This window comes from Symphodus melops (genome assembly GCF_947650265.1).
Source record: "Symphodus melops genome assembly, chromosome: 12".
Classification (NCBI taxonomy): Eukaryota; Metazoa; Chordata; class Actinopteri; order Labriformes; family Labridae; genus Symphodus; species Symphodus melops.
In genome coordinates this window covers 17,344,131-17,357,898 of record NC_136702.1, presented here as the reverse complement: position 1 = coordinate 17,357,898, position 13,768 = coordinate 17,344,131, and the positions used below count along the sequence as shown (strand labels likewise).

At 37.8% G+C, this 13,768-nt stretch overlaps 1 protein-coding gene across 5 annotated transcripts in view; it reads right to left on the bottom strand.

Moving 5' to 3' along the window:
* Positions 1 to 13,768, bottom strand: part of thsd7ba (thrombospondin, type I, domain containing 7Ba) — a 419,860-nt gene that overhangs the window by 360,974 nt on the left and 45,118 nt on the right. The gene's annotated exons all lie outside the window — the stretch shown is intronic.

Sequence of the window (13,768 nt, the reverse complement as noted above, 5' to 3'; positions counted from 1 at the left end):
TTATACTGTAAATGCTTTTCTTCATGATTGGCGGCTGTGGCTCAGTTGGTAGAGTCAATCGGAAGGTTGAGGGTTCGATCCCCAGCTCCTGCGAGTGACATGTCTGATGTGTCCTGTTCTTGTACAGATACTTTCAATTTCTTCTACTTCCTTTTACTACTGTTTTTCTTCTTCCACTTTTCTTCTGCTATTTCCTCTTCTTCTACCTCTTGTTCTTCTGCTTTTACTTCTTTTTCTGCTTCCACTTCTTTTACTACATTTTCTTCTATCACTATTTCTTGTTCTTGTACAGATACTTTCACTTTCTTCTACTTCCTTTTCTCCTTTTACTACTGTTTTTCTTCTTCCACTTTTCTTCTGCTATTTCCTCTTCTTCTACCTCTTGTTCTTCTGCTATTTCCTCTTCTTCCACTTTTCTTCTGCTATTTCCTCTTCTTCTACTTTTCTTCTGCTATTTCCTCTTCTTCTACCTCTTGTTCTTCTGCTTTTACTTCTTTTTCTGCTTCCACTTTTCTTCTGCTATTTGATCTTCTTCCACTTTTCTTCTGCTATTTCCTCTTCTTCCACTTTTCTTCTGCTATTTCCTCTTCTTCCACTTTTCTTCTGCTATTTCCTCTTCTTCTACCTCTTGTTCTTCTGCTTTTACTTCTTTTTCTGCTTCCACTTTTCTTCTGCTATTTGATCTTCTTCCACTTTTCTTCTGCTATTTCCTCTTCTTCCACTTTTCTTCTGCTATTTCCTCTTCTTCCACTTTTCTTCTGCTATTTCCTCTTCTTCTACTTGTTCCACTTTTTCTTCATTTTCTGCTAATTCTCCTCTACTTCTGCTAGTTATTCTTCATTCAGCAGCGTTTCTGCAACATTTCAGCAGGAAGCATTCACACGCATTTTCCGCAGGGAAATGCAAATTTTCTAGTTATTATTCTTCTTCCACTTCCGTACGTTTTTTACTTCTCTTCTACTTTTGCACCGTTTGTGCTACTTTCACCGTTCAACTATCATACTGTTCAGCTTTTTCTGCTCATTATTGCTATGACTTTTCACGTTTTTACTACTTTTACTTTTTAAGTTATTTCACTTTTTCCACAAATTTTCACAAATTTTTTCCCCATTGAAATGAATGGGATTTTTTTCCACTGTTCCACCTTTTTCTCAGCCTTATAACTTTTGCTCTGTTCCACGTAGAGACTTCATTTTTACTTTAAAACGTTCACACGTTTCTCCACTACTTTTACTACATTTACATTGTTTTGCTATCTTTTATACTTTTTAAACTATACCTCCAAATGTTTGGTGATGTTTTTTACAGTTTTCTCCCTTTTTGAATGGGTGTGTATGTGGTGAGATGTTCAGAGCTAGAGTGATGACATCATCGCTTAGAGTGCGGCAGAGATGTGAGATTATTTCAAAATCTCCCGAACAAATTGCTCTAGCGACCACAATTTTCACACCACATGACTAAATTTACCCTCAAAACGTAGGAAAACTTGTCCTCTTGCTCACATTAAGATTTCAGGACAAACGGAGCTACGGTTTGGACACAGTGAGCTTCAAAGCGGCAGGTGGTCCAAAAAACTCTCCATCTGCGATAATGTTAAAAGAAACGAAAAATGTCAAATGAAAGAAAAATTGACTAAGTTTTTAAATCGCTGTAGTTTCGACATTTCTTGGATGCCAGACAGAAAAATTACATCAACGCGTTCAGCTATCTCTGCTCGTGCTCATAAAATCATCATTCAGCCGCGAACTCTTCATTTTACCCCTTAAAATGAGCACTGAATAGGGAGATGTTCCCCCATTTTCTCAGTCGAAGCTGCCAGCTGAATGCAGTTGCTCTTGATTGCACTTACACACAAACACCCTCCCCTCCACACACGCACACACATGCATTGAACTTTATACTGTAAATGCTATTTTTCATGGTTGGCGGCTGTGGTTCAGTTGGTAGAGTCGTCGCCCCTCAATCGGAAGGTTGAGGGTTTGATCCCCAGCTCCTGCGAGTGACATGTCTGATGTGTCCTGTTCTTGTACAGATACTTTCAATTTCTTCTACTTCCTTTTACTACTGTTTTTCTTCTTCCACTTTTCTTCTGCTATTTCCTCTTCTTCTACCTCTTGTTCTTCTGCTTTTACTTCTTTTTCTGCTTCCACTTCTTTTACTACATTTTCTTCTATCACTATTTCTTGTTCTTGTACAGATACTTTCACTTTCTTCTACTTCCTTTTCTCCTTTTACTACTGTTTTCCTTCTTCCACTTTTCTTCTGCTATTTCCTCTTCTTCCACTTTTCTTCTGCTATTTCCTCTTCTACCACTTTTCTTCTGCTATTTCCTCTTCTTCCACTTTTCTTCTGCTATTTCCTCTTCTTCTACTTGTTCCACTTTTTCTTCATCTTCTGCTAATTTTCCTCTTTTTCTGCTGATTTTTCTTCATTCAGCAGTGTTTCCGCAACATTTCAGCAGGAAGCATTCACACGCATTGTCCGCAGGGAAATGCAAATTTTCTAGTTAGTGTGAATGCTCAAGCATTCACACTATTGTTATCCAAATCTTTATTATTATTATTCTACTTCCGTACGTTTTTTGCTTCGCTTCTACTCTTCAACCGTTTGTGCTACTTTCACCGTTCAACTTTCATACTGTTCTGCTTGTTCTGGACAGGTGTGCTATATCTTTTCACGTTTTTACTACTTTTACTTTTTAAGTTATTTCACTTTTTCCACAAATTTTCACAATTTTTTTCCCCATTGAAATGAATGGGATTTTTTTCCACTGTTTCACCTTCTTCTCAGCCTTATAACTTTTGCTGTGTTCCACGTAGAGACTTCATTTTTACTTTAAAACGTTCACATGTTTCTCCACTACTTTTACTACATTTACATTGTTTTGCAATCTTTTATACTTTTTAAACTATACCTCCAACTGTTTTGTGATGTTTTTTGCTGTCTTCCCCGTTTTTGAATGGGTGTCTATGTGGTGGAATGTTCAGAGCTAGAGTGCGTGACATCATCGCGAGAGTGCGGCAGAGTTGTGAGAATATTTCAAAATCTCCCGAACAAATTGCTCTAGCGACCACAATTTTCAGACCACATGACTAAATTTACCCTCAAAACGTAGGAAAACTTGTCCTCTCGCTCACATTAAGATTTCAGGACAAACGGAGCTACGGTTTGGACACTGTGACCTTCAAAGCGGCAGGTGGTCCAAAAAACTCTCCATCTGCGATAATGTTAAGATTCACCGATTCATTTGGAAACTGATCTCTCTTGACAAAGTTTTTACATCGCTGTAGTTCCCACATTTCTTGGATCCCAGACATAAAAATTACATCAACGCGTTCAGCTACCTCTCCTCTTGCTCATAAAATCATCATTCAGCCACCAACTCTTAATTTAACCCCTTAAAATGAGCACTGAATTGGGAGATGTTCCCCCGTTTTCCTAGTCGAAGCTGCCAGCTGAATGCAGTTGCTCTTGATTGCACTTACACACACAAACACCCTCCCCTCCACACACGCACACACATGCATTGAACTTTATACTGTAAATGCTTTACTTAATGATTGGTGGCTGTGGCTCAGTTGGTAGAGTCGTCGCCCTTCAATCAGAAGGTTGAGGGATCGATCCCAAGCTCCTACGAGCAACATGTCCGATGTGTCCTGTTCTTGTACAGATACTTTCACTTCCTTTTCTCCTTTTACTACTGTTTTTCTGCTATTTCCTCTTCTTCTACTGCGTGTTCTTCTGCTTTTACTTCTTTTTCTGCTTCCACTTCTTTTACTACATGTTCTTATTCTATCACTATTTCTTGTTCTTGTATAGACACTTTTGCTTTCTTCTTTTTCTTGTTCTACTTTTACTATTCCTACTTTTACTACATTTTCTTTTATCACTATTTCTTGTTCTTGTACGGATACTTTCACTTCCTTTTCTCCTTTTACTACTGTTTTTCTGCTATTTCCTCTTCTTCTACTGCTTGTTCTTCTGCTTTTACTTCTTTTTCTGCTTCCACTTCTTTTACTACATTTTCTTCTATCACTATTTCTTGTTCTTGTACAGATACTTTCACTTTCTTCTACTTCATTTTCTCCTTTTACTACTGTTTTTCTTCTTCCACTTTTCTTCTGCTATTTCCTCTTCTTCCACTTTTCTTCTGCTATTTCCTCTTCTTCCACTTTTCTTCTGCTATTTCCTCTTCTTCTACTTGTTCCACTTTTTCTTCATCTTCTGCTAATTTTCCTCTTTTTCTGCTGATTTTTCTTCATTCAGCAGTGTTTCCGCAACATTTCAGCAGGAAGCATTCACACGCATTTTCCGCAGGGAAATGCAAATTTTCTAGTTAGTGTGAATGCTCAAGCATTCACACTATTGTTATCCAAATCTTTATTATTATTATTAGTGTGAATGCTTGAAAGCATTCACACTATTGTTATCCAAATCTTTATTAGTGTGAATGCTTGAAAGCATTCACACTATTGTTATCCAAATCTTTATTATTATTATTATTATTATTATTCCACTTCCGTGCGTTTTTCGCTGCTCTTCTACTCTTCAACCGTTTGTGCTACTTTCACCGTTCAACTATCATACTGTTCAGCTTTTTCTGCTCATTATGGCTATATCTTTTCACGTTTTTACTACTTTTACTTTTTAAGTTATTTCACTTTTTTCACAAATTTTCACAATTTTTTTCCCCATTGAAATGAATGGGATTTTTTTCCACTTTTCAACCTTTTTCTCAGCCTTATAACTTTTGCTGTGTTCCACGTAGAGACTTCATTTTTACTTTAAAACGTTCACACGTTTCTCCACTACTTTTACTACATTTACATTGTTTTGCTATCTTTTATACTTTTTAAACTATACTTCCAACTGTTTTGTGATGTTTTTTGCTGTCTTCCACGTTTTTGAATGGGTGTCTATGTGGTGGAATGTTCAGAGCTAGAGTGCGTGACATCATCGCGAGAGTGCGGCAGAGTTGTGAGATTATTTCAAAATCTCCCGAACAAATTGCTCTAGCGACCACAATTTTCACACCACATGACTAAATTTACCCTCAAAACGTAGGAAAACTTGTCCTCTCGCTCACATTAGGATTTCAGGACAAACGGAGCAACGGTTTGGACACTGTGAGCTTCAAAGCGGCAGGTGGTCCAAAAAACTCTCCATCTGCGATAATGTTAAGATTCTCCGATTCATTTGGAAACTGATCTCTCTTGACCAAGTTTTTACATCGCTGTAGTTCCCACATTTCTTGGATCCCAGACATAAAAATTACATCAACGCGTTCAGCTACCTCTCCTCTTGCTCATAAAATCATCATTCAGCCACCAACTCTTCATTTTACCCCTGAAAGTCTGCACTGAATAGGGAGATGTTTTCCCCGTTTTCTCAGTCTAAGCTGCCAGCTGAGTGCTGTTACTCTTGGTTGCAGTTACACACAAACACCCACACCCCCACACACGCACACACATGCATTGAACTTCATACTGTAAATGGTCTACTTTTGCTTCAACTTCCTGTTCTTCTGCTTTTACTTCTTTTTCTACGTACATGTCTTCTTTTACTACATTTTCTTATTCTATTACTATTTCTTGTCCTTCTACAGATACTTTTACTACTTGTTCTAATTGTACTACTGTTTTTATGCTATTTCCTCTTCTTCTACTTCTGCTTTTACTTCTTTTTCTGCTTCCACTTCTTTTACTACATTTTCTTCTATCACTATTTCTTGTTCTTGTACAGATACTTTCAATTTCTTCTACTTCCTTTTATTACTGTTTTTCTTCTTCCACTTTTCTTCTGCTATTTCCTCTTCTTCTACCTCTTGTTCTTCTGCTTTTACTTCTTTTTCTGCTTCCACTTCTTTTACTACATTTTCTTCTATCACTATTTCTTGTTCTTGTACAGATACTTTCACTTTCTTCTACTTCCTTTTCTCCTTTTACTACTGTTTTTCTTCTTCCACTTTTCTTCTGCTATTTCCTCTTCTACCACTTTTCTTCTGCTATTTCCTCTTCTTCTACTTGTTCCACTTTTTCTTCATCTTCTGCTAATTTTCCTCTTTTTCTGCTGATTTTTCTTCATTCAGCAGTGTTTCCGCAACATTTCAGCAGGAAGCATTCACACGCATTTTCCGCAGGGAAATGCAAATTTTCTAGTTAGTGTGAATGCTTCACAGCATTCACACTATTGATATCCAAATCTTTATTATTATTATTATTATTATTATTATTCTACTTCCGTACGTTTTTTGATTCGCTTCTACTCTTCAGCTGTTTGTGCTACTTTCACCATTCAAATATCATTCTGTTCAGCTTTTTCTGCTCATTTGTGCTATGACTTTTCACGTTTGTACCACTTTTACTTTTTAAGTTATTTCACTTTTTCCACAAAATTCTGCCCCATAGAAATGAATGGGAAATGTTTCACTCAGAAGGTTGAGTGTTCGATCCCCAGCTCCTGCGATTAAAACTACTCTTCAACCGTTTGTGTTACGTTCACCATTCAACTATCATACTGTTCAGCTTTTTCTGCTCATGTGTGCTATGACTTTTCACGTTTGAACCACTTTTACTTTTTAAGTTATTTCACTTTTTCCACCACATTCTGCCCCATTCAAATGAATGGGAAACGTTTCAACTATTCAACCTCTTCTTCTGCTTATTGTTTTTTTTCTGCTGTATCCTCAGCTTTGGCTGTGGCTCCCTTTGTGACTCTTCGCCTTTCACTCAGAAGGATGAGAGTTCGATCCCCAGCTCCTGCGAATGACACTAATCTTCAACAGTTTGTGCTACTTTCACCGTTCAACTATCATACTGTTCAGCTGATTATGTCTATGACTTTTCACGTTTGTACCACTTTTACTTTTTAAGTTATTTCACTTTTTCCACCGAATTCTGCCCCATTCAAATGAATGGGAAACGTTTCATCTTTTCAACCTCTTCTTCATCTCGTACTTTTTCTGCTGTTTCCCCTGCTTCAGCTTTAGCTCAGTTGGTAGAGTTGTCGCCCCTCACTCACAAGGTTGAGTGTTCGATCCCCAGCTCCTGCGAATGACACTAATCTTCAACAGTTTGTGCTACTTTCACCGTTCAACTATCATACTGTTCAGCTTTTTCTGCTCATGTGTGCTATGACTTTTCACGTTTGTACCACTTTTACTTTTTAAGTTATTTCACTTTTTCCACCAAATTCTGCCCCATTCAAAAGAATGGGAAACGTTTCAACTTTTCCACCTCTTCTTCTGCTTATGGTATTTTTCCTGCTATTTCATCTGCTTTGGCTGTGGCTCAGTTGGTAGAGTCGTCGCCCCTCAATCACAAGGTTGAGGGATCGATCCCCAGCTCCTGCGAGCAACACTACTCTTCAACCATTAGTGCTACTTTCACCGTTCAACTATCATACTGTTCAGCTTTTTCTGCTCATTATGGCTATGACTTTTCACGTTTTTACTTATGTTTTTTTTTGCTATTTCCTCTTCTTCTGCTTCTTGTATTTCTGCTTTTGCTACATCTTCTTCTTCTGCAGATGCTTTTACTTCTTCTGCTTCTTCTTTTAGTTTTGCTACTGTCTTTGCGTGTGAATGCATGTGAAGCATTCACACGCATTTTCCGCAGGGAAATGCAATTTTTCTAGTTATTATTATTATTCTACTTCCGTGCGTTTTTTACTTCGCTTCTACTCTTCAACCATTTGTGCTACTTTCACCGTTCAACTTTCATACTGTTCTGCTTCTTCTGGACAGGTGTGCTATATCTTTTCACGTTTTTACTACTTTTACTTTTTAAGTTATTTCACTTTTTCCACAAATTTTCACAATTTTTTTCCCCATTGAAATGAATGGGATTTTTTTCCACTGTTCCACCTTTTTCTCAGCCTTATAACTTTTGCTGTGTTACACGTAGAGACTTCATTTTTACTTTAAAACGTTCACACGTTTCTCCACTACTTTTACTACATTTACATTGTTTTGCTATCTTTTATACTTTTTAAACTATACTTCCAACTGTTTTGTGATGTTTTTTGCTGTCTTCCCCGTTTTTGAATGGGTGTCTATGTGGTGGAATGTTCAGAGCTAGAGTGCGTGACATCATCGCGAGAGTGCGGCAGAGTTGTGAGATTATTTCAAAATCTCCCGAACAAATTGCTCTAGCGACCACAATTTTCACACCACATGACTAAATTTATCCTCAAAACGTAGGAAAACTTGTCCTCTCGCTCACATTAAGATTTCAGGACAAACGGAGCTACGGTTTGGACACTGTGACCTTCAAAGCGGCAGGTGGTCCAAAAAACTCTCCATCTGCGATAATGTTAAAAGAAACGAAAAATGTCAGATGAAAGAAAAATTGACTAAGTTTTTACATCGCTGTAGTTCCAACATTTCTTAGATGCCAGACATAAAAATTACATCAACGCGTTCAGCTATCTCTCCTCTTGCTCATAAAATCATCATTCAGCCGCGAACTCTTCATTTTACCCCTTAAAATGAGCACTGAATAGGGAGATGTTCCCCCATTTTCTCAGTCGAAGCTGCCAGCTGAATGCAGTTGCTCTTGATTGCACTTACACACACAAACACCCTCCCCTCCACACACGCACACACATGCATTGAACTTTATACTGTAAATGCTTTATTTCATGTTTGGCGGCTGTGGCTCAGTTGGTAGAGTCGTCGCCCTTCAATCAGAAGGTTGAGGGATCGATCCCCAGCTCCTGCGAGCAGCATGTCCGATGTGTCCTGTTCTTGTACAGATACTTTCACTTCCTTTTCTCCTTTTACTACTGTTTTTCTGCTATTTCCTCTTCTTCTACTGCTTGTTCTTCTGCTTTTACTTCTTTTTCTGCTTCCACTTCTTTTACTACATGTTCTTATTCTATCACTATTTCTTGTTCTTGTACAGACACTTTTGCTTTCTTATTTTTCTTGTTCTACTTTTACTATTCCTACTTTTACTACATTTTCTTTTATCACTATTTCTTGTTCTTGTACAGATACTTTCACTTCCTTTTCTCCTTTTACTACTGTTTTTCTGCTATTTCCTCTTCTTCTACTGCTTGTTCTTCTGCTTTTACTTCGTTTTCTGCTTCCACTTCTTTTACTACATTTTCTTCTATCACTATTTCTTGTTCTTGTACAGATACTTTCACTTTCTTCTACTTCATTTTCTCCTTTTACTACTGTTTTTCTTCTTCCACTTTTCTTCTGCTATTTCCTCTTCTTCCACTTTTCTTCTGCTATTTCCTCTTCTTCCACTTTTCTTCTGCTATTTCCTCTTCTACTTGTTCCACTTTTTCTTCATCTTCTGCTAATTTTCCTCTTTTTCTGCTGATTTTTCTTCATTCAGCAGTGTTTCCGCAACATTTCAGCAGGAAGCATTCACACGCATTTTCCGCAGGGAAATGCAAATTTTCTAGTTATTATTATTATTCTACTTCCGTACGTTTTTCACTGCTCTTCTACTCTTCAACCGTTTGTGCTACATTCACCGTTCAACTATCATACTGTTCTGCTTCTTCTGGACATGTGTGCTATATCTTTTCACGTTTTTACTACTTTTACTTTTTAAGTTATTTCACTTTTTCCACAAATTTTCACAATTTTTTTCCCCATTGAAATGAATGGGATTTTTTTCCACTGTTCCACCTTTTTCTCAGCCTTATAACTTTTGCTGTGTTCCACGTAGAGACTTCATTTTTACTTTAAAACGTTCACACGTTTCTCCACTACTTTTACTACATTTACATTGTTTTGCTATCTTTTATACTTTTTAAACTATACTTCCAACTGTTTTGTGATGTTTTTTGCTGTCTTCCCCGTTTTTGAATGGGTGTCTATGTGGTGGAATGTTCAGAGCTAGAGTGCGTGACATCATCGCTAGAGTGTGGCAGAGTTGTGAGATTATTTCAAAATCACCCGAACAAATTGCTCTAGCGACCACAATTTTCACACCACATGACTAAATTTACCCTCAAAACGTAGGAAAACTTGTCCTCTCGCTCACATTAAGATTTCAGGACAAACGGAGCTACGGTTTGGACACTGTGAGCTTCAAAGCGGCAGGTGGTCCAAAAAACTCTCCATCTGCGATAATGTTAAAAGAAACGAAAAATGTCAAATGAAAGAAAAATTGACTAAGTTTTTACATCGCTGTAGTTCCAACATTTCTTGGATCCCAGACATAAAAATTACATCAACGCGTTCAGCTATCTCTCCTCTTGCTCATAAAATCATCATTCAGCCGCGAACTCTTCATTTTACCCCTTAAAATGAGCACTGAATAGGGAGATGTTCCCCCATTTTCTCAGTCGAAGCTGCCAGCTGAATGCAGTTGCTCTTGATTGCACTTACACACAGAAACACCCTCCCCTCCACACACGCACACACATGCATTGAACTTTATACTGTAAATGCTTTTCTTCATGATTGGCGGCTGTGGCTCAGTTGGTAGAGTCAATCGGAAGGTTGAGGGTTCGATCCCCAGCTCCTGCGAGTGACATGTCTGATGTGTCCTGTTCTTGTACAGATACTTTCAATTTCTTCTACTTCCTTTTACTACTGTTTTTCTTCTTCCACTTTTCTTCTGCTATTTCCTCTTCTTCTACCTCTTGTTCTTCTGCTTTTACTTCTTTTTCTGCTTCCACTTTTCTTCTGCTATTTGATCTTCTTCCACTTTTCTTCTGCTATTTCCTCTTCTTCCACTTTTCTTCTGCTATTTCCTCTTCCACTTTTCTTCTGCTATTTGATCTTCTTCCACTTTTCTTCTGCTATTTCCTCTTCTTCCACTTTTCTTCTGCTATTTCCTCTTCCACTTTTCTTCTGCTATTTGATCTTCTTCCACTTTTCTTCTGCTATTTCCTCTTCTTCCACTTTTCTTCTGCTATTTCCTCTTCTTCTACTTGTTCCACTTTTTCTTCATCTTCTGCTAATTTTCCTCTTTTTCTGCTGATTTTTCTTCATTCAGCAGTGTTTCCGCAACATTTCAGCAGGAAGCATTCACACGCATTTTCCGCAGGGAAATGCAAATTTTCTAGTTATTATTCTACTTCCGTACGTTTTTTGCTTCGCTTCTACTCTTCAACCGTTTGTGCTACTTTCACCGTTCAACTTTCATACTGTTCTGCTTCTTCTGGACAGGTGTGCTATATCTTTTCACGTTTTTACTACTTTTACTTTTTAAGTTATTTCACTTTTTCCACAAATTTTCAAAAAAAATTTCCCCATTGAAATGAATGGGATTTTTTTCCACTGTTTCACCTTCTTCTCAGCCTTATAACTTTTGCTGTGTTCCACGTAGAGACTTCATTTTTACTTTAAAACGTTCACACGTTTCTCCACTACTTTTACTACATTTACATTGTTTTGCTATCTTTTATACTTTTTAAACTATACTTCCAACTGTTTTGTGATGTTTTTTGCTGTCTTCCCCGTTTTTGAATGGGTGTCTATGTGGTGGAATGTTCAGAGCTAGAGTGCGTGACGTCATCGTTAGAGTGCGGCAGAGTTGTGAGATTATTTCAAAATCTCCCGAACAAATTGCTCTAGCGACCACAATTTTCACACCACATGACTAAATTTACCCTCAAAACGTAGGAAAACTTGTCCTCTCGCTCACATTAGGATTTCAGGACAAACGGAGCAACGGTTTGGACACTGTGAGCTTCAAAGCGGCAGGTGGTCCAAAAAACTCTCCATCTGCGATAATGTTAAGATTCACCGATTCATTTGGAAACAGATTTCTCTTGACCAAGTTTTTACATCGCTGTGGTTCCCACATTTCTTGGATCCCAGACATAAAAATTACATCAACGCGTTCAGCTACCTCTCCTCTTGCTCATAAAATCATCATTCAGCCACCAACTCTTCATTTTACCCCTGAAAGTCTGCACTGAATAGGGAGATGTTTTCCCCGTTTTCTCAGTCTAAACTGCCAGCTGAGTGCTGTTACTCTTGGTTGCAGTTACACACAAACACCCACACCCCCACACACGCACACACATGCATTGAACTTCATACTGTAAATGGTCTACTTTTGCTTCAACTTCCTGTTCTTCTGCTTTTACTTCTTTTTCTGCGTACATGTCTTCTTTTACTACATTTTCTTATTCTGTCACTATTTCTTGTTCTCCTACAGATACTTTTACTTCTTCTGCCTCTTGTTTTAGTTTTGCTACAGTCTTTTTCTGCTATTTCCTCTTCTTCTGCTTCTTGTATTTCTGCTTTTACTACATCTTCTTCTATTACTATTTCTTGTTCTTCTGCAGATACTTTTACTTCTTCTGCTTCTTGTTCTAGTTTTGCTAATGTCTTTTTCTGCTATTTCCTCTTCTTCTGCTTTTTGTATTTCTGCTTTTACTTCATCTTCTTCTTCCATTACTATTTCCTGTTCTTCTGCAGATACTTTTACGTCTTCTGCTTCTTGTTTTAGTTTTGCTACTGTCTTTTTCTGCTTTTTCTTCCTCTTCTGCTTCTTGTATTTCTGCTTTTTCTACATCTTCTATTACTATTTCTTGTTCTTCTGAAGATACTTTTACTTCTTCTGCTTCTTGTTGTACTTTTACTAATGTTTGTCTTCTTCTACTTTTCTTCTGCTATTTCCTCTTCTTCCACTTTTTCTTCATCTTCTGCTAGTTCTTCTTCATTCAGCAGTGTTTCTGCAACATTTCAGCAGAAAGCATTCACACGCATTTTCCGCAGGGAAATGCAATTTTTCTAGTTCTTATTATTATATCCTCAAATTTACGCGCGCTACTCCTCCCACAGCGTTTGCGCCACACGCACAAAAAAGGTATCAAAACGAGCGGCTCGGTCATGACATGGGTGCTATTACTTTGTGGAAACTTCGGTCACACGGTGTGGACACAAATCGAGTTTAAACGACAAAAAATTTCCCCATTGAAAATGAATGGCAAAAATTCAAATCCTAGAGTGTAACTGCCAAAAAGTTCAGTTTTGGAGACATATTTGTAAATCGCCATCCTGAAGTCATTGTTGCTCGCATATATAATCAAAATACATCAAAAGAAAGCTCTGAGTGTCCTCTCACTCATAAAGCAAAAAGTAAAAACATAAAATGTTCCAGTCTCCCAGGAGAGCCATTTGTTTGACACGCACCACATACACACACATTGGGCTCTCACTCTAACTGATGTCCAGAATTTCACAATTTTCACTCATGTTTTAAAATTGCCACTGTGGTCCCAGTCTGAATGTTACATACAAATAAAATATATCAAAACGTGCGCTTATTTGTGCTGTCGCTCACAGTCCAAACGGATTGGTGATACCATGTTTAGTTTTTAAGATATGTGAGGTTTCGCGAGCAGTGGTAAGCCCATTCAAATACATTGATGGAATATTCTGGCAGGTCAAAGCTGAATGTCAAGTGAGCAGCAGGTGTTCAGAGTTAGAGTGATGACATCATCATTTCAGTGTCAAGGACTTCTGACAAACTTTCAAAATCTCCCAAACAAATTGCTCTCCTTATCACAATATTCATCCCACATACATAAATTTACCCTCAAAACGGAGGACAACATTTCTTCTCTCTCACGTTACCTTTAACATGACTAAAGGACCATCGGTTTTGACACTGTGAGCTTCAAAGCGGCAGGTGCTCCAAATAACTCTCCATCTGCTGTAATGTTAATCTACACAAGATTTTTAATGACCAACGCTCTTTGGACTAAGTATTTACATCGCTGTGGTTTCCACATTTCTTGGATCCCAGACATAAAAATCACATCAACACGTTTAGCTACATGTCCT